Source organism: Vulpes vulpes, chromosome 15, assembly GCF_048418805.1.
Source record: "Vulpes vulpes isolate BD-2025 chromosome 15, VulVul3, whole genome shotgun sequence".
In the NCBI taxonomy this organism is placed as follows: domain Eukaryota; kingdom Metazoa; phylum Chordata; class Mammalia; order Carnivora; family Canidae; genus Vulpes; species Vulpes vulpes.
In genome coordinates this window covers 67,018,480-67,039,450 of record NC_132794.1, presented here as the reverse complement: position 1 = coordinate 67,039,450, position 20,971 = coordinate 67,018,480, and the positions used below count along the sequence as shown (strand labels likewise).

General features: G+C 39.1%; 1 protein-coding gene across 18 annotated transcripts in view; it reads right to left on the bottom strand.

Annotated features, from left to right (window-relative positions):
• Positions 1 to 20,971, bottom strand: part of TLN2 (talin 2) — a 424,341-nt gene that overhangs the window by 202,958 nt on the left and 200,412 nt on the right. For 3 of the 18 annotated variants that reach the window (XM_072738718.1, XM_072738721.1, XM_072738714.1), the window contains one exon: positions 19,104 to 19,210. The exons of the other annotated variants lie outside the window; for them this stretch is intronic. The gene's annotated coding sequence lies outside the window, so the exon portion shown is untranslated. Of the gene's footprint in view, positions 1 to 19,103; positions 19,211 to 20,971 lie in introns of those variants that run through there. 18 annotated transcript variants of the gene reach the window in all.

Below are 20,971 nucleotides of genomic sequence, written 5' to 3'. Positions count from 1 at the left end.
TGTCAGATGAAGAAACTATAATCTTGAGATTAAGTGACCTTCCCAAGGTCACACTGCTAGAAACCATAATCTGACCTTCCCATGCTGCCACAATAGTTGGCTACATATGTGATATGACTAGAGCCCACCAGGGATCCCTCCAACTCACCCTCCACCTCTACTCAGCTCTCGGCACAGGCATATGAAATTCCATCATTAGGTCTATCATTGGTCATAAGGATGCACTGACGGTTACACCTTGCTATATAAGCGGACATTTAGATTTATCACTTATCACTGTCTTACAATGTTGCATTTCAGAACTTCCAGACAAATTGAGAGCTGACCCTTATTAAAGATGATATGACGCCTCATTTTCCTCAGGAAATTCTGAGGAGGTAGAGAGTCCCTGCAGACTAATTCAGAGCTCTGATAAAGAGCAGTGAGCAAAGAATTGGGAAGAAAACCTGCTAAAAGGAAGGGGAGCAGACACCTACGTCTTTGTAGTGTTATAATTGTGCTGAGAGATGATTTTAATAGACACCAAATTTTGAAATGTACGGGTAATCAGGTTCAAATCGCTCAACCCCAGGGTCATGGCCTCCCATCTACCCACTTGCTTTCCCTCATTCATGCTGTAAGAACTCACCATTTTAATGGAACAGTGTGGTTTCAACTTCTGCAAAATTGCCTCCATTATTTGAGCCTTTGTGGCTACCTCTGTCTGAAATGCACCACCCATCTTGGTCTTCCCAGTTACCCACCCTGCAAGCCCTGCATCAAGCTTGGTTTTCTGAAACTAGTCTTTCTAACCCCTCTCCCTCAGTGCAGGATCCCTCTCTTCTCCTAAATTCCATGGAGCACTCACCTGTAACCCATGCTCCAGTGCCCACCCTCCAGGGCTCAAGTCCCCCCTGAAATGACAAGAGATGCTAAATCTAGTGTTTATCTGGCATTGAAGAGTTCTATGGCCCTTCCACAGACATCTTTCTCACTTGATGTACATAACAGCTTACAAAGTAAAACAGATTTTTTTTTTATTTTTTATTTTTTTGCATCCCCATTTCACAGACAGAAAATCTGGGAGGAGTTTTCCTGTGGAATATATCTTGGTTTCCCTCAGACCACTAAGAAGGTTGTGCCTGCTTTCTGGCAATGTCACACTTACCCCTGTGGTTGCTGAGACAGCAGAATAAATCATCCCCACATCTTAGTCCCTCTGGAGTCCACCTTGCAGCCCTGTTATCTGCTTCCTCTCACAAGTTAAAGAAGTAGGTTGCAAATTGAATTCTGATTTCAAATTTTTTATTTTGAACTTTAACTCATTCAAATGATTTGAGGCTATTCACAAAAATACAGAGGGCAGAAAAATAAAAGGTCAAGTCCAAGGAAAAACAGAAGAAAAATGAAAGTGAAGGTCAAGACCAGAAGAACTGCGAATTATTTACTCTTTGTTTGGATAACTGGGAATAAACCCCTCCCATTATTTGCTTTTCTTGACTCCTGGTGACAAGCCTATAAAAATCCCATAAAAGCAGATTCTCCAGGCTGCTACTGCTGATGCTGATAAACATAGGCGTGGTCACTATATGGCACATGCCATGGGGATGGGTACAGAAGGACTGGATTTTACTTGGGAAAAAATAAAGAGCTTTGTTCTACAATGATCTGGAAAAACAATATTCAGTATTTTGTAAACTGACCCTGGAAGAATGAGTGAAAAGAACTCCAAGTTCCTTCTCAGGTCACCTTCCTCCTGCTTCTGTTTTGTTTTTGTTTGTTTGTTTGTTTTTTTAAGATTTATTTATTTATTCATGAGAGACACATGCAAAGGGAGAAGAGGCTCCTTGCAGGGAGCCCAATGCGGGACTCGACCCCAGATCCTGGGATCACGACCTGAGTCAAAGGCAGGCGCTCAACCACTGAGCCACCCAGGCATCCCTTGCTTCTGTTTTTTGATGCTAAGAAAGCATCCACTGGACTGAAGACTATCTGCCAAAGCCGTGTGGGCTTGGGCTGTGCAGCAACAGGGTCACTGTCATATTTGGTTTCGGTTAAGAAATGGAGAAATTTCCTACTTCCTATTTCCAAATCCCTTTCCCTACAAAGGTTTTCAGCATCCACCTCTGACCAGTGAATTCAAGACTGCAAACTCACAGCATCATACATCATTGAAAGAGGCAACAGTGTATGGTTTTTGGCAAGGGTGAATGCTAAGGAGAAAAATTAATATTAAGAACATATTCTTGGGGCAGCCCGGGTGGCTCAGCAGGTTAGCGCCACTTCAGCCCAGGGCCTGATCCTGGGGACCCCGGATCAAGTCCCATGTCAGCAACCTGCATGGAGCCTGCTTCTCCCTCTGCCTGTGTCTCTGCCTCTCTGTGTCTCTCATGAATAAATAAAATCTTTTTTTTTTTTTTAAAAAAAGAACATATTCTTGAGGCTTATCTATGTTAATCCATTAACTATAAATCAGAAGGGCATTTCTGTTAGAGTCCAGACCTAAAAATCTAGCGCTTGCCCGGAGAACTGATGCAAAGCAAGGAACTTCATTGAAATGTATATTTCTGGAGATTCAGAGTCCACCACAGTACCAATCCAGCATTCACACACTAGATTTTCCAGAGTAGCCTTATTTTCTGTGGCCACTCATTCCAAGATCACCTGCATTTTATATCTGAAAATTGCAACATCTCCGTTAAACTAAATCTAGCCTGTGGTATCCCTGATCTCAGACACAGAAGTCATCAAGTCCAGCCGTCTGCAGGGTATGTAAATCTTTACTGTGGCTTTCTCTTCTCAGTGTAGGACACTACACTGAGATGAAAAACATCTATTTTTCAATTTCTTAATTAGCAGCAGCAAACATATAAAACCAATTATGTGCCTGCATGTATTCTAAACCCTTTCTGTGCACTTGACAGGATGAGCACTGGGTGTTATGCTATATGTTGGCAAATTGAACTCCAATATTTAAAATAATAATAAAAAACCCTTTCTGTGTGTCAAGTCACTGAATTTTCAACATCACACTATGTTAAGGAGCAAAGACTTCGCCCAGATAAGGTGACCAGGACACTGTACTGGGGGCTCTGTCTCCTACTGTGTTTTTTTTTTTTTTTCCTACTGTGTTTAAACAGGAAGAAATATGGAAAAAATGAACATAGTGCTTGTGTTAAGAGAACAGTAAAATGGGTGAAATATATATATTGTAAGGTTTTTATTAATTGAATTTTCATGTGTCCCATTCTGACAAGTCACTCAATCCAGCTTAGAAGGTTATGTCTCCTAAGTAACAGGCACCTCCAGGAGAAGGGGAGGTTTAAACTCAAATTTGTCTTATCCAGGCTTCATTGAATGATCCTACCCTACCCAAACATAAGCATTGCTAACACTTTGACACATCTTCCACTGTTTATGCATTATTTCATGTAGTTGAGATGACATGCTTATGTAATTCTGTATTCTGATGTTTCCCTCATTGTAATTACATTATAATTTTTTCCCACAGGATTGTACAATATTTAGAAACTTTTTAAAATAGATAAATATTGCAATGCAAGTCATCATAATTTACTCAGCTGTATCTTTGATTTTGTATATATCAGCAACTTGTAAGTTTTCACCATTAGAAAGTAAGACTGCAGTATGATTTTTCTATTTAAAAACTTTTATTCTTTCACACTTTAAGCTCGTTTTTTTTTTTTAAGGAATCATCAGTATTTTTAAGGAGCAACCCAGAAGATATTATGCTAATAAAAAAAAACTGAATCTACAGATATTAGCAGTTTGATTTATGGGTTAGATAAATGAATATGCATTAACAACCAAGAAAGCCAATATTCAATCTATATTTTATAGTTCAATGTAGCCTACAGAATGATTCTGCTAGCAAGGGCTCAGGCTGCAAGGGACCATATCAAAAGAATTGACAACAGGCATGAATAGGGGAAAAACATTTGTCATGGACAATAAACCAGATTTACAGAAAAGAGGCAGAGGAAAGATAGAGGCTTAACATAAATTTTAAAATAGATTGCTAACAGAAATGACAGAAGAAATGACTGGACTAGACTCTACTAAAGAAAATAGTAGACATACACATATAGTAAATATCAATGCTCTGTTTTCTGTAAACTCAAGTTTTTAGAACTGCTTAGTGGATCAAATCAGAATTACAAAGAAGATATTAACTAAATTCGAGTACTCTGACAGGGTACCATTTTCCTATACTTACTAAACCCAAATCAAAAGTCTTGGCCAATTTTATCAGTGAGTTATGGATAAGACTTACATTTCCAAATAATAAAACCAAATCAAATTTAGGTCTGTATCCATAAATAGTATTTCATCAAGAACATGGGGAAGAAACAAACATATCCCATGGGAGAGGACACTGAATGGTCAACTCTTAACAGCAGAGTTGAATGTAACAAAATATTTTCAAGTACTATTTTGAGATAGTATTGCACTTATTCTCTACAACCTGGACTAATTCTTGGAAAACATATAAAATTTAAGATATAGCCTGGAAAAATAAAAGAAATGCAGAGACCAAAATAATAATAATAATAATAATAATAATTAATAATAATAATAATAAATAAAGGATAAGGATCCTTAAAGAAATGGCAAGATGAAATAATTTTCTGACTTTGAAAGTGTTTATCTACAGGGATTATGCCACAATATTTTGTCATGCCAGCAATGGCTTGTAAAATTGATACTCATCAAATATGATTCCTAACATAGTGTTATTGCTGGCACTGTTTCCTTCCCCTGACCCTCCTAATATTCATATGTCAAAGTCTTAACCTCTAGAACCTCAGAAGGGGACCTTGCTGGCATAGGGTATTTAGGGTAGATAATCAAGATAAAATAAGGCCATTAGGATGGGTTCTAATTCAAAACGACTGGTGTCCTTCCTTATACAGAGGAAATGTGTACCCACAGACACGCATAGAAGAAAGGCAATGGGAGCAGACACTGGTACAAGATGGTGGTCAAGCCAAGGAGAGGGGCCTGGAACAGACCCTCCCCTCATAGCCCTCAGAAGGATGCCTTGATTGGGGACCTCTAGCCTCCATAACTGAGAGGCAATACATTTTCGTTGGTTAAGCCACCAGTTCGCAGTTCTTTGTTATGGCTGCCTCAGTAAACTAATACATCAGGCTAATTACGGTTCAATTCAGATTTTAATTAGTATAATTTTCTTAACTATAGGAAATCAGTACAATTTTGACACAAACTGACTAACAGTGTAGTCAAATATGTGTTATTATCTGCAGGGAAATTATATATATGCTGTGCTTATTAACATGTACATGTAGGCATAGATGCAGATATTGGTGTAGGCAAAACACACAGGCCTATGCATATGGATACTTTCTTTCCACAGTTAAAATAGTACTAAGCCATGGAGGGGCTGTAGAGGGCTCTAATCTGGGTATATCTATGTCCAGGGTTCAGGGCCTTGCCTCATTACTACCAAACAAAACAAGACTGCAGTGTAGAGAACGCTGGTCATTGTAGGATGGTATGACAGAAAATGTGTAGTACCTAGCATCCTGAGAGGCAGGCATGGATGAGACTCTAAAAGCATTTTATTGGCGTGGTGAAACATCTTTTGAGTTTGACTGATTTCAGCTTTAGTCATAATACACACTTTTCTTTGAATTAAATAAATCCACTTTGGGGGCACCTGGGTGGCTCAGTGGTTGAGCGTCTGCCTTTGGCTCAGGTTGTGATCCCGGGGTCCTGGAGTCAAGTTCCACATGGGGCTCCCCACAGGGAGCCTGTTTCTCTCTCTGCCTATGTCTCTGCCTCTCTGTGTCTCTCATGAATAAATAAAATCTTCAAAAAAAACATAAATCCAACTACAACACAAGACAACTTTCAGTTACTCTAATTCTAATGAAACAGAATGGTTCTCTTCCTTGTAAGATCATCCTTTCCCTTGTATAAAGAAACAGGAAGCTCTCTGGGCCTTTTGATGCCAGGAAATTCACAATATTCCAAAAAAGAATGTAGCGGGGTACCTGGCTGGCTCAGTCAGGAGAGTATAGGACTCTTGATCTCAGGGTCATGAGTTTGAGCCCCACATTGCATGTAGAAATTACCAGGGGAGGGGGGATGGCAGGGAATGTAGACTCAATGGCAAGAGAACCAAAAGGATCCACGGGAGGAAGAGTCAAACTTTGGGTCGAGTCAGGTAAGAATAACATCAGGCTGAAGAGGAGATAGAAGTTCAGTCTTACACAATGGACAGGACTGGAGAGATGAAGGAGAAGGGCAGCATTCCAGATGGCTTCAGAAAAAATTACCCTTCCACCTGGGGGGAGTTCTACCCTTTGTTCATGACTCAGTTTGTCACATCCTTCTACTCCCTCACAGATAGTACTCACCACCCAGGACTTGGTGACCCCAGGGCCTAGTACAGGGCCTGCCAGATGAGTAGGTATTCCATAAAATCTCAACACTGAGTAACTGTTTCTGAGCCTACTTTCCCTATGTAATGGCAAGCTTCTTGAGAGCCCACAATTATTTTTTTTAAAGACTTTATTTATTCATTAGAGACAGAGAGAGAGAGACAGAGGCAGAGACACAGGCAGAGGGAGAAGCAGGCTCCAAGCAGGGAGCTTGATGTGGGACTTGATCCTGGAACTCCAGGATCACACCCTGAGCCGAAGGCAGATGCTTAACTGCTGAGCCACCCAGGCATCCCCAGAGCCCACAATTATTTACTTTTCTCAACACTGCACAGATTTTCAGCAATTATTTGATAAACAGGTGGATGCAATTCCTCCACCTGATTTATTTCCTTTTTATTACAGAGGAACAAGTATCTAAAAGAAATTATAGCTCTGTTAAAAAACAAAAACAAAACCCCAACAACAACACTTTTGGACTGGGAGTCAGAACACAAATTTGGATTGGGAGGCCACTGTCTGAACAGCAGTACCATAACCTAGGGCCTGTGTGACCTGATGATTCCAGAGTTATGCATAAACACACTATGTCTCAGTCCTTGCAAAACTCACTTAACATATAGCAAAGATCTTATTATTAGCAAAGCCAAACCACAGTATATGCTGCTACCATTATTGTTAATGCTTCACGACCTGTTTGGAAAAAACTAAAATACAGAATCTGAAAGGTTTTTCTTTACCCCAAGATGATAGAAAATCAAGTAACTGACAGTTGTCAAGCCAGCAGAGAGAGTAGGAAGGGTAATGTCATGGCTCTTCCCTGAAAACCAGCCTAACATGTCCTGCTTATGCTATTCTTTTTCTTCTTCTTTGCTTAAAAGGAGGTCAGTGGGATAATTTATGACACAGGTTTTAGTTGTGCAAAAACTTTAAACCAGAGAGATATTGTGGGTACTCTAGTTCTAAAATCTTCCACAGAACTGATTTAAAAAAAGAGGCCATAGGTTTCAGTCCTGACTGCTTCTTAGGACGGCAGGAAGCCAACTACTTAAACTGAAATAGTGTACAAAATGCTTGTTTCTTATAGAATGCAATCATTTATTCACCCATATATACTGAGTTACCATTCACTAGACCAGATGCTACTCCTTGTACAGGGAGGACCCCAACAAGCAAAATAGGGGAATGAATCTGTAATAAGGGCCAATGTCACCCTGATCACAAAAGTTTTTCTAGTACCTTAGTGATTCCAGGATGATGTCAGGGCTCTAAGAATTTGCGTGGCTGGGAATCCCTAAGGCTTCTGAAGAGCTCCAGGATTAGTCTGGATCCTTCTGAACATTCCTAGGCAACATCTAAATGGGTAAGATACCATCAGAATAAGAACAAACCACAGCACAAGCAAGAGCTGTCCAACTTTAGTGCCACCCAACATGGTGGCAACAAGTCATCTGCATGACACTGCTATGACCTATGTTAATTATTTGCCTATAACAACTGAAAGCCTCAAAACAGCTGCTGGGGTTGTCCTGAAAGCTGTGAGAATAAATTTAAATTCATATGCAAGAAGAAGAAAGTACAAGTAACTTCTAACCAGGATTTCTAACCATTAACCGCTTGTTACTGGTGGTTAACGGCAGCATTTTGCTGTAATCTTGTGAGTCCTCACATCACCACCTAGAGTGGACAGATTTTATCATTACCGTCATGTGTGCATATATGTATGCACACATATGCACATATATACACACACATATACATATACTTGACTACTAAAGATACTTCACTATAAAACTCTCAACTTGAAAAGATGATAGATGATGATTATTTGTGCTATAGAAGGCTTAAATAAGACTTAGTAAGAATTCATTGAGCAAGCCCTCTTAAAATTTCACATGGTGGGTCCCACTTTTTGTCATAAAGTCCTCAGAGGACTACTACATTTTAACTCTGGGTCCCCTGCACCAAAGAAGGTCATGAGAACGCCTCCCCCCCCCCCCCCCCCCCCCCCCCCCCCCCGCCCAGCAGAAGAGTGCTCAGTCTGCTCCATTATTTCAGTGGATGTCAACTTTCTCAGGGTTGGTCTCAATTTTAAAATATTATGGCCCCACATTTCAAAAAGATTTTTACTCCCCAAACTTGGTATGTTTGTAAAAATCAACCTCCTAGTTTCTAGTCACTGAAGACCTATCTCTGATGAGAAGGTATATAACCACTTTCTCCATACCAGGCTGCAGAAACTCAAGCCAAATAAAGGAGCATAGCTTTCTCTTTGCCTGACAGATTTCTGAAATGCAGAAAGCATGCTCAAGGAGCTTCCAAGCAAGGAAGCACAGCTTTGCATCCAAGCTCCCTGACCAGGCTTCTACCTTCCCCAGGAAAGGCAGGTGAGCACTTACTGGGGCTGGGTTTTGGGCTGCCCAGAGGGTCTCTATCCATTACTGAGGCTGACAAACCAGAAATGTGGGAGGCAGTGACTCAGGCAGACAGGAATGAAGCCAAGACCAGGAGAAAGGAGGCATAAGGAAAGCAGGAGAGACCAGGTGCAGAGAGAGAGAAGGGAAGCTGGATAGAAGGGAAGCTGTGGGACACACAGGAAGCTAGAAGCCAAACTCATCTATTTGGATTTGGGGAAGCATTCAATTACACATTCATGTCTCCCCAGTTACTATCTTAGATGAGAAAAGACTGGCTAAATATTTCAATGCTCCAGAAAAAAAAAAAAAACTATTATAATGAAAAATCCTTTTGAATTTTCTTCTGTTTACCTTTGAAAGACACGTATAAATTTACTGAGGAAAAAAAAGGTTTCTTTATTCTCTTTCCTCCCCAGTGGTGAATCTCTCCATGAGTCAGTCTAAATGTCAGAAGAAAAAGGCATCTTCTCAGGAATATATAAATATTTATAGACAACATTACTCCATCACCCCTGAAATGTTAAACAGAGCTATTTTTCCATTCTCTTTATTGATTTAGTTATATGGTACATAAAAATCAGAAGGCAAAAAAAAAGGTTAACGGGAGAACGCAAATCACCAGGTCACGCATCAACTAAATGCAGATTCCCACCCCCACCCCAACAAATATTAAGTTGCTTTGAGATACACCCACAGAGAGCAGTAAGAAAAACAAAAAATTCCTGTCAAAACAAACTCAGGCTCAGATGACTAAAGAGTGGCTGTTTGAGTACCTTCATCTGTGATCAGAGCCTTTAAGTCTGTGGAACTCTTCCTCTGAGATAGATGCTCTTAAGGCTAAGTTCTACCAGCCTGACTGGGTTGGTGGGAAAGAGTGAAACTCTGGTGAGATGATTATAAAACCAAAATCCAGGGAGGGCGCTGTCAAGACCGCACTGAGCTCTCAAAATGTTTGGTTGGCCCTCCTCAACTGTCTTGCTTTCTATTAGGCTAGTTCACTTACACAGACCAAAAAAGAAAAATCACCTGATTATGTTAATACATGCAGAAAAAGCATTTAAAAAACTCCAATACCCATTCACAATAGAAACTGTCAGTCAGTAGTAATAGAACTTCCTCAACTGGATAAAGATTATCTACAAAAAAACCTACAGCTAACATCATACTTTAATGGTGAGAAACTTGAAGCTTTCCTACTAAGATCACGTAAAAGACAAGGATATTGTCTTTGACCACTCCTTTTCAACACTGCACTGAAAGCTCTTGCTAATGCAATAAATAAGGTAAGAGAAGGAAATAGAAAGTATACAGGCTGGGAAGGAAGAAGTAAAACTGTTTGCAGACGACATACTCCACTATGTAGGAAATCCAAAAGATCTGACAGAAAAAACCTGGAACTCATAATTACAGCAAGGTTGTAGGATACAAGGCTAATATAAAAAGTCAACTGCTTGCCTGTATACCAACAAAGAACAAGTGGAAACTAATACTAAAAACACAATACCATAGACATTAGCACCTCCCCTAAATGAAATACTCAGGTATAAATCTAACAAAGATCTGTAGGAAAAGAAGTACAAAACTGAGATGAAGGAAATCAAAGAAGTAAATAGACGGAGAGATAATCAATGTTCCTGGATAGAAAGACTCAATATTTTTTTCCTTTTTTCAAGGATTTTATTTATTTATTCATGAGAGACAGAGACAGAGACAGAGGAAGAGACACAAGGCAGAGGGAGAAGCAGGCTCTATGCAGGGATCCTAACGTGGGACTCCATCCCAGGTCTCCAGGATCAGGCCCTGGGCTGAAGGCAGCACTAAACCACTGAGCCACCCGGGCTGACCCAAAAGACTCAATATTATCAAGGTGTCAGTTCTGTCCCACCTGGTCTATAGGTTCAAAGCAATCTCAATCAAAGCTCCATCAAGTTACTTTATGGATATTAACAAAGTGGTTCTAAAGTCCTGTGGAGTGGCAAAGGACCCAGAATAGCCAATACACTATTAAAGAAACACTTGACTTTAAGACTGACTATAGCATCCCCATGTTCATTGCACCATTATTCACAATAGCCATGGTATGGAAACAACTCCAGTGTTCATAAAGGGATAGAGAAAATACGGTGCATCTATGTATAGAATGGAATATTATTTGACCTTTAGAAAGAAGGAAATCCTGTCATTTGTGAAAGCATAGATGAACCAAAAGAACATTATGCTAAGTGAAATAAACCAGACAGATAAAGACAAATATCACATGATCTCACTTACACATAGAATAAGGGGGGAAAAAGTCAAACTTTACAAACACAGTAGAAAAGTAGCTGCCAGGGGCTGGGGGCAGGGCAATTAGGGAGAGAGGCTGGTAAAAAAGATACAAATATTCTGTTAAAGAAGAATACTGTCTTAGAGTCTAAGTGTGGCTATAGTTGATAACACTGTATTGCTTAATTGAAATTTGCTTAGGGAGTAGAACTTAAATGTCCTTACCAAAAAAAAAAAGAAAAAGAATAAAAGGAAAAAAAGGTAAATATGTGAAGTGATCGAGGTGTTGCAAGGGTGGAGTTAGGTAGGTAGAGCAGAGAGCTTTTAGGGCAGTGAAATTATTCTGTATGTTATAATGATGGATGTATATCATTATATATTTATCTGATTAACCCAGGATCCTTTCACAGTATATACACACATAGACCAGTGGAACAGAAGGAGCCCCAAAATAGACCTCCATGGATATAATCTACTGATCTTTGGACACAGGACCAAAAGCAATACAATGAAGTAAAGATAGTTTCTTAACAAATGGTTTTGGTACAGCTAGATAACCACATTTAAAAAAAAATCTAGATAATAGACAATATAACCTTAACAAGACTTCACTCAAAATATTATCACAGACCTAAATCTAAAATAAAACTAAACTACTCCTAGAACATAGGAGAAAATCTAGATGACCTTGAATATGGTGATGCCTTTTTAGGTACATCAAGGATATGACATATGAAAAAACTTATTGATAAGCTAGATTTCATAAAATTTCCTAACTTCTGTTCAAAGACAGTATCAAGAGACTAAGAAGACTAAACCACAGATTGGGAGAAAATATTGGCCAAAAACTCATCTGATAAAGACTATTATCCAAAGTATACAAGTAACTCTTAAAACTCAGTAACAAACAGCTTCATTTAAAAATAGGTCAAAGCCCTTAACAGACATCTCAGAAGATCTATAGATGGCAAATAAACACATGAAAAGACACTCCACAGGTATGTCCAGGTAGCTCAGTTGGTTAAGTGTCCGACTTTCCATTTCAGCATGATCAAGCCCTGCATCAGGCTATGTGTGCAGCAGGGAGTCTGCTTAAGGATTCTCTCCCTCTCCCTTTGCCCCTTCCCCAACCCCTCAAAAATAAATAAATCTTAAAAAAAAAAAAAAAGAAAGAAAGAAAAGACACTCCACAGTATAGGTCATCAGGGAAATCTAAGTTGAAACAAGATACATATCTACATACATATTAGGTTAGCCAATAACTAGAACACTGACAAAACTTGTGAGCATGTGGAAAAACAACAAATCCTATCCCCACACTGGAGAGAATGCAAAATGGTACAGCCAATTTGGAAGACAGTTTGGTGGTTTCTTCCAAAATTAAATATACTTTTATCGTTCGATGTAGCAATCACACTCCTTGGTATTTACCCAAAGGACTTGAAAACTTATGTCCACATATGAACCTGCACACTTACCCACAGGAGTTGAAAACTTATATCCACATAAAAAAACCTGTTAAAAGCTTTATTCATAATTGCCAAAACGTGGAAACAACCAAGATGTGCCTTCCGTAGATGAATGTATTAGTAAACTGCAGTACATCTAGACAATGAATTATCATCTAACACTAAAAAGAAATAAGCTATCAAGCCATGAAAAGACATGGAAGAACTTTAAATGCATATTACTAAGTGAAAAAAAGCCAAACTGAAAATGCTACATATCATGTGATTCCAACTATATGACATTCTGGAAAACATAATACTAAGGATACAATAAAAAGATCAGTGGTTGCAAGGATGAAGTTAAGTAGGTAGAGCAAAGAGCTTTTAGGGCAGTGAAACTATTCTGTATATTACAGTGATGGATATATGTCATTATATATTTATCTAAACTGATTTAATGTACACCAAAGTGACTCTTTATGGATTTTGGATGATTATGATGTAGTTTATCTGTAGTAAAAAAGGCTATACGCATACTATTTTGTTAAGTGATGCTGGTAACTGAGGGGGGTTGTGCACGTGTGGGAACAGGGAGTACATGGAAAATCTCTGTACCTTCCTCTCAATTTTATTGTAAATCTCAAATTTTTCTAAAAAATTAAATCTTCAAAAAATTTTTTCATGAGATGCAATTCTCAAAGTTCTCTTCTTTTGAGCATATACCAGAGTGGAAATGCTGGGTCATATGGTAATTCTTTGTTTCATCTTTTGAGAAACTGCCTCTTTTTCCAAAGCAGCTGCACCTTTTACATTTCCTCCAGACATCTGTAGGATTCCAGTTTCTCCAAATTCTCCCCAACACTTGTCATTGTCATTTTTATTATGACCACTCTATAAGGTGAGGTGGTTTCTTATTATGGTTTTGATTTGCATTTCCCCGAGACTAACGATTTTGAATATTCTTTAATGTGCTTATTGATCATTTGAATATCTTCTTTGGAAAAAGTTATTCTAATTCTTTATTCATCTTAAAGATTATTTCCCTTTTTGTTATTACATCATCAGAGTTTTTTCCATATTTCTGAGAGTAGGAGCATTACCAGATCTATAATTTGCAAACATTTTCTCCCATTCTATACATGGTCTCTTCACTTACTTGACTGTCCTTTCATGCCCTAATGTTCTTTCAGTTTTGATCAAGTCCATTTTTTCCTTTCATTGCTTATACTTTTGGTGTCATAATTAAGAAATCATTGCCCGATTCAAGGTCATAAAGATTTATACCTATATTTCCTTCTAAGAGTTTTGTAGTCTTATAGCTCCTACAACTTAGAATCTTTGATCCATTTTAAATTTTTTATGTATAGTTTGAGGAAAGGATCCAAATTTAGTGTTTTATCAGCTATTTATTTATTTATTTATTTATTTATTTATGTAGGCTTTACATCAAAGTGGGGCTCAAACTCACAACCCATAAATCAAGAGTTACATGCTCTAGGGACTGAGCAAGCCATGCACTTCACTATCAGCTTTCAAACCTAAGAAAGAGCTTTCTCTTCACTTTCACTGAATGGTGGAGGTGAGGGAAAAGCCAGAGAATTCCATATCTAAGTTTAATTTATATACACAAGAAGAGAGGACAGCAACTGAACTCTCCTTGATGCATATGAAATTCCCTTCAGTAATTACAGAAGTTCAGTGTTTTGAGCACTGGGATGGAGTTCAGTGCTCTGGGATTTTCAAATGACTAGCCAAGTAGAAAGAAGATTTCAGCTATTAAGGAATACCACCTTAAAACTATCAACATCAATGAAATAAACAGTACTGAATACCAGTAATACAGCCTGCACTCTGCTAACCCTAATATATAAATACCTAAGCCACAGTCCCTAACCCTAAGAGCTAATCAACTAGCTTAGAAGTAAGGATGGTTTCCCAGAAAGTGTTTCAATCTCTAGGAGTTAAGCAGTTCAATGACATAAGTCCTTAAAAAAAAAAAAAAAAAAAAAAAAGTCAAATATGCTGGAGCCAACAGAGCTAATAAAATATTCCAACAGGGCCACTTCTGTGACACTAGATTTAATTTTGACCATCCTGACAAATCTTCATGTGTGTCATACAAAGGACTATCACCTCACCAAATAAATAGTAAATTTCCTCAAAGATACAGAAAGAAGAGATCTCTGAATTAAGAATAAGGAGGTGTTAAAACGGCCTATGCATCCTCAGTAGGAATGTTCATGTGTTTTCTAAAGGACTTTTCCAAGGCTTACGTGGGTTAGACCTCTGTTTTATCAGCTGCCTGGATCTTTATTTTTTAATAGCTTAATATTTACCTTTTATTGTGTTCTCCAAACACTACGAAAGTGAAGGAAAGCACAATGTACTCAAAAACATATTTGGAAAGATGTGAGAGGGTGAGCAGAAAATAAACAAAATCAATATATCCCTTATTCTTAGGGGAAACAACATTTTGAGAAGATCTGCTCTGAGCCATGATCTTGCAATCCAAATAAAACTGTGGCCCTCAGCTTATAGCTTAGCCTCATGCTGATCTCTCTCAGAATTTCAGGAAAACTTCAGAAAATGCCTCGTTTGGGGAAAACAGAAACTCCACAAAACTAGTAGATATCAAAATAGGAAGACAGGCCAAAAAAACCAGGAAACTTTAAAAACAAAAGTCATGACTGGTAACACCAGTCCTGAAGCTCAGGTTCAGGGTTCTTTTCTAAGAAGAAGCCAGCCCTTAAAATTGGTATAATCTCAGCAAGAGTCACATGTGGTCAAGGAGAAGCACCATCTCACACAGAGAGAGAAACACCATGTACTGATCATCCATGATGTGCTGGGCATATAATGTTTATCTCATTTATGCCATCCAGGGACCACAAACAGTTAGTGACACCAAGGAAGCAGTAGAGTCTAGATGAAGTCTACCTAAATTTTGGTCCACTATCAAATCTGGAAAATGTAAAACTGAAGGTTACATAATACTAGAGTTAGGTAACCAGGATCGTCTGGGGAAAACCATGCAGGTCATCAAGACATGGAATTCCAGAGAGAAGATGGTACCATGGAATCCGATTATTTTATGACTAATTCTCCTTAGGACACCCAGGACTCTGCTCTGATTCTATAAGAACTTTGGTCTTACCAGTTGACTGGCCCTCTAAGAGGTTACCAAATAAAAACTCCTCTGAAGAGCTCTAAAATACCAAACACCTCTTATACCCAGGTCACTTAATGTCTACTTAGCCTCACTGAACAAGGGTTTATGAGTGGGAGGTCAATTTCCCATTTGCTCTTTCCTCATATTTAGAGCACAGAAACATCCAACCCTTCTTCTAATCCTGGATCTTAACTACAATAAACAGCAAGACTTTACTTAATATCCAGAACTTTCTTAGAAAAATCTTTTAGGTCAGACTTGGAGACAGCATATGACCTCTACAATAATTCGTACATACTTATAATAATTACATTTAATTCAGCAAATACTTATTGAAAGCTTACTGTACATGATGTGCTAAGTATTATTTCAACTTTTGTTCCTGTTTCAACAGCATTGTCTACTTGGTATTTTACTTATATAAGCTACTCCAGAATGACAATGCAGTCAAACCCCAATGTGTTGGCTTTCAAAGGCCAAGGATGCCTCAGTGGGTATGTGAATAGTTTAAAAACTACAATCATTTTCCTCTTACCCCAGAAGTATACAGTGAATTATCAGTATAAGGGTGAAAAATTGCAGTTCTCACCTTGTTACCAAGACTAAGTATCTGCAACATGAGACTTAAATAGAACAATGACTATCAATTAGCATCTTTGTTAAATTTCTCAGTAGAAAGAGACTTAGTATTATGGAACAAATGTGAAATGCTGACTTCTACATCAGGATATAGAAAAGAAGAATGCTCACTTTCCATGTTGATAGCTCATGTATGATTTCATCCTTTTTGTAATTTACTCTACTGAAAACTAAAGTCACAATACAGTCAGAATCTTAATGGGATTAAATCCAATGCTAAATACTTCCAAGCTTCACTGGACATAAGCCACAGAAAAAGATGCCATCTCTACATGGAGAGAATTGAGAGGGGCAAATAAGCAAGCCGAAAACTGCCTAATAAAAATAATTCATTCTGGAAGTTTTAACAAGATGCTTTCTTAAAAATAAATAAATAAAACATTGGAGAAATTGGAAAAGGCAAAGAAAATTAATGTACTTGGTGATACTGCAACGGCAAAATAACCCATTTTTAAAATTCAAATAAACAGAGGTAATTCTGGCATAGCTAAGAGACAAAACCCTTTGCATGTGTTCAGTATGGCTCTATTTTTAAAATAAGGTCTCTAAAAAAATAATAATAAAATAAGGTCTCTGATGCAATAGCAGTTCAATTTCTGCTACCCTCTAAAAAGCAAAATCAATGTTTTACAATATGATTCTGTATGTGGCAAGCCTCTTCACTTATCTCAAGTATAATTGCAACTATCAAACGTTACTATTCTATGAATAAAAGGTAAAAGCAGAAATAAAGACTTTGCTTACCTAATTCCCTGCTTGGCTGGCTCCCAAAATTCATCAACTCCCTCTATCAGGAGGGACAAAGAGAAATCCAGACAGAAATGGCATACCTATAAATTCTCATGATGAGAGCAACTGAAGTATCTGGGGTACAACTGCATCCTACCAAAGGGCAGAATGATATAGAGAGTTTAACATATAACCTTTCTTCTTGCACATCCAGACGATGGATCATCCCCTTAAGAATTCTCTTTTGCCAAGAAACAAAATGATCTAACTACTAGAACTGCATTAGCCTTTGGTGATAATGAAATTTTAAAAGGCATGTGTATTAAAGGCGTGGCTGGCATAAGCATCTCATAAAATGAGACATTCTTTGCTTCTTTTACCACCAGCACTCACCTTAGTCCTTCCTTTCAACCCTCAAAAAACAAGCCCGCAATCTTATTTTAGTAGGGCAGAGTTTAAAATACTTTTAATAAAATTGAGTATCTGCCAAGAAGAAAAACATTGGTATTTGTCCTTGTGCTGAAACTAAATCCCACACTCCTGAAGCCTTTCCCCTATGTGTCTGCCATTCAGTACCAAACACAATTCATGACATCTTTAGTTTCCTCTCTATGCCAACTTCATGCCAGCAGTCACAGATACCTGATCCAACTAAAAGCTCTCATCTGACTTCGCAGGACATGGGCCGCTAAGAACTGTGTGTCCTTGGACAAGACATTTATCATCCAAGTCTCCCTCTCCTCCTGTGTAAGGACAAGGTGATCTCAGAATGGCCTGCCAACATCCAGTGCTTACGTGGAGGTACAAAACCTCGCTGTCAAGCTTGCCAGTAGCAGGGAGAAAGTGGACTTTGGCCTCAGGTACTTGTGTTCAGTTGTCTCAAAGGACTCAGATTTTAGAATTAGAGAAGAAAATAATAAAGGGTAGTCGTGATTATGTTCATGTATTTTCCACACTGCAGTCCACAGTGCTTTGGCCTGCCCAGGCTTTTGACTGTTAACTTCCATGGGGGAGGTGTTGGTAAATGTCAAACTATATTATCATCCCAGCAAAGTGGACTTTAAGCACCCTTTTTTTAAATTGTCCATTCAAATGGAGAAAAGTAACAAAATTAATTGTATTTTCCTAAGCCACAGAAGACACAATTCTATCAGATATTACACTGAATTGTTACTCTGAAAAACTATGTGTATTGAATAACTGACACAATGCTTGACCAGCTCCTGTTAAAAGGTCTTTAATGTGCTAATTGCCTCCCTTGTACATTTATATAAACTATTATTCCAAATGCTTGAAGACCATGAGAATGAATGATTTGAAGGCAAGGGCTGTAGGATAACATGTGCTCTCAAACTCACCCTCTGGCTGTGAAAAAAAAGTGTGGTATCTGCCCATTGTCCAGCACCAAATGTAAATGGATTTCATGGGGGATGCAGGTCTACCCTCCCTATAGCTTCCATGTCCTTGGCCTCCCTCTATTGTACATTCATAGATGAGTGGCCTACCATCTTTCCTCCAGCATCCACTCCCATCTGGCACACACTTGGATCTCTGCATCTTTCCAGCAAAATGACTTCAGCAGAGCACAGCCTGAAAGCCAGGCTGGTGACACGGAAACCCAGATTGGCTAGATTTGAAAGAGTCCTAAGCTTTGAGAAGACAGGTGGCTGTATTTAAAATTCCTCCCTGCCCATCAGCTTTAGCCCAAGTTCCTCCCAACCACCCCTAAAACATATGCTGTGGGAGTTCCTGTCCTCTCCCTGCCCTTGCCAGGGCACAGGAGCCTAGCTGCTCCCAGGAGCTGCTTGGCTTCCTCCTGGCTCTCCAGCACACTGCACTCTAATGGAATGGATGCTGAAACCTCTAAAATCAGCTCATGGCAAAAGGCATTTCCTCCCAGTCCTTGTCCTAACCACAGCCTATGCCCTCTTCACCTTTAATTCAATTACACAGATGAATAATGTATAATTAGTTCTCTCATAGTGAGAAGTCCTCAGCTTACACGGCAGCCACCAAAGCCCGGCCATACCTCACTGAAAGGGGCGCCACCACAGTCAGCACTTTGAAGAGTTCCAGTTGTGATTAGGATGACTCCAACTTGGAAAAGCTTTCCTTTCCTAACACGTTCATTTAGGCCTGTGTAACCAGAAAAGTAGGTCAGGGGCCCGAGTCAGTCTGAAGGCCAATAAGCACATCTGCTAGTCAAAAGCTAAGTCCCAGGGGCTTTACATGGTTTGCAAGATATAAGCAATGACATCTGCAGATGGGTTTTCCCAATATTGCCTCACTGGTACCCCCACATCAACCTTGATGACCAGCACAAGGACAATACACACTCCTGCATTTTCTAATTATTCCCCAAACCTGACAATAATCCTCCTTAGGCAGCCAAAAAAGGGGAAATCTGGAGTGTTATTGGAACCAGGAACTTTCTGGTCACTGCTCCAGCAGTTCAAGGCAACAGCCTCTGAAATGGGCTTCATCTTTCTTAGCTGTGCTGTGTGGTTTTTGTTTTTTGTTTTTGTTTTTTTCCTATTTGGTCAGTACATGTCACATTAACGTGGTATATTCCTAGTCTCCAACTTTTTTTTTAAAGTCAGTCCTCTTCTTGCCTTTCCTCTCATCACGTGTTTATGTATATAACTGCCCATGCACACACACTTTTGACATTACACATAGGACTGCTGAGGAATTGTCAGCACTCTGGTGCTCTAAGACAGCTTGACAAAGCAGCAGAGGGAAACTGTCAAAGCTTACCCATTTCTTCCATTTCTGTTCTTCCTTCTTAACTGTGATATTTTATCTCCTCTCTCACCACCCCCCAAGAGAAAAACCTTATGCTTTTCAAGAGACCAGTGTCTGAGACAAAGCAACACAACAGCACCCTGACATAGCCTACCACATTTGAGACCTTCCTACTTCTAGCCCTTCCCAGGCCAAAACATTCCACATCCTTCTGTGCACAGAAAGGACAATTCATTCAAGATAGCTTATTTTATGAGGTGAGAAGCAACAAACTTCCTATAGCATCACAGTAACTTTTTTTTTAAGATTTTATTTATTTATTATGAATGACACACAGAGAGAGAAGCAGAGACACAGGTAGAGGAAGAAGCAGGCTCCATGCAGGGAGCCCAATATGGAGCTCGATCCCCGGACTCCAGGATCACACCCTGGGCCGAAGGCAGGAGCCAAACCACTGAGCCACCCAGGGATCCTGCCACAGTTACTTTTAAATACATCAGAGAAGTAATATTGTAAGCCATCAAAGACTACTTTTTTCATATCTGGGAACAGATAAATAAACATAAAACCCTTTGCAAAGAGTATACAAAATTGCAGGCCCAACAGGGTCAATCTTCCTGGATCTAAGGAAGGTTAAACTAGCCATTTAAAACCAACACCAGGGGGGATCCCTGGGTGGCGCAGCGGTTTGGCGCCTGCCTTTGGCCCAGGGCGCGATCGTGGAGACCCGGGATCGAATCCCACGTCAGGCTCCCGGTGCATGGAGCCTGCTTCTCCCTCTGCCTCTCTCTCTCTCTCTCTGTGACTATCATAAATAAATAAAAAATTAAAAAAAAAATAAAACCAACACCAATATATTATATCCAAGTAGAATACAAAATTCTCATGTAGTTCTATTATAAAACCACTTGGAGTAGGGCCCTTAAGATATATCCTCAGGCTCCTGTTGAGATATCATATTCCTTACTCGCTGCTGTGATTAGGGCAACAGTGGAAATCCAGAATCTCAGCCATTATACAGTTGACAGGAAAATTATAATAATATCCCCAATAAAGATGGGCGGATCTAACATTAGCAATGAACTTGATGGGTCAACTCTTTGAGGAAATGACAAATCAACAGTACTTCCAAAAATTAGAGTCCATATTTCC